This window comes from Macrobrachium nipponense, chromosome 31, assembly GCF_015104395.2.
Source record: "Macrobrachium nipponense isolate FS-2020 chromosome 31, ASM1510439v2, whole genome shotgun sequence".
Classification (NCBI taxonomy): domain Eukaryota; kingdom Metazoa; phylum Arthropoda; class Malacostraca; order Decapoda; family Palaemonidae; genus Macrobrachium; species Macrobrachium nipponense.
In genome coordinates this window covers 67228163-67229427 of record NC_061093.1, presented here as the reverse complement: position 1 = coordinate 67229427, position 1265 = coordinate 67228163, and positions in this window count along the sequence as shown.

Genomic DNA, 1265 nt, shown 5'->3' with positions numbered 1-1265 from the left:
CTCAGAAAACCGATTGAGGACAGTAATAGGCGATATAAAACTTACGAATGAGTTACTCAAACGTCTACAAGAAAGAAAAAAAATAAAAAGAGTAGCTTTAATTTGATAATCGGTTGTTGTTTTTTGTTGGAGATTAAGCTGGCCGTATGTCAGGACGGGCTCTTGCTCATAGAGCAACCCGTACTACTGCCAGTGCATGTCATCATGGCCGGTGATCCGGTTTTGTATCTATCAGGATTATTGAATTCCATTTCCATTTTTTTCCAATAAGACAAAAGGATTGTGGTACCCGATTTGAATTAAAATCCTTTTGGGCTCGATAGTCTGTTTTTATACAGTTATTAAAAATGCCTTTGTTTCTAAGCGGTATACAAGTTTATTTAATCCTGAAAGGATTTCATTAGGTCCATTTATTTTTCCAACCACAAATCACCCGTTTTTTTGTCTATTTTTTTATATGTTCTTACTTGTTTTTATGTAATCGCAGTTCAACGAAACTATATCTGATGAAAAGCTCAATTCAGATAATACAAAGCAAGTCGAATAGGCAAAGCTTTCATTGAATAATTTTTTGGTCACTAACCACTGTTTTAATTCACCCATACGTATTATTTAAAAATAATAATATGTGGCTCTTGGAAGGTCAGACAAAGAATCAATAGCGGGATATTCTTTTTTTAAAGGCAGATTTTAACAAAATATTTTACGTAATTAAAGGTGATAGTTCCGTGAAGACAGTCATTCGGCTATTTCTATTTGTGTGTGTGTGTGTTTGTATGTTTCTATTGGTTTTTTTGGTGTCCTTGTACGTAACGACATTACGTAATAATTTAATTATTTATATTTCTTTGAAGTACTCAATATTTTCGGTAAGTTCATTATTCCCGCTAAAAGTGAAATTATGCATTGCTCTGTCTGACTTTGGCTCATATATACAGAAACCAACATATTCGGAGATAAACATCAGATTTATCAAATTTAAATCACAGCTTTATAGGACGATCACAATAATATAACGTTCTTCCAAAACCGTGGCTTTCGATAAGGGTTCTGTCATTTTACTTTCTGTTTAATGTTAAGCAAACCGCATGAAATGCGTTCGAATTTGAAACGATCCTGTAACAGTCCTGAATAAATCCAGAATAATTTGTCCTGAATCGGTCGTCGTGTCCTGGGATTTTGTGTGGGGGATTTAAATGATAATATCGGTAAGATTTGGGAACGCAACCTGTTTCTATGACGCTATTCGTTAAATTTCTATGAAC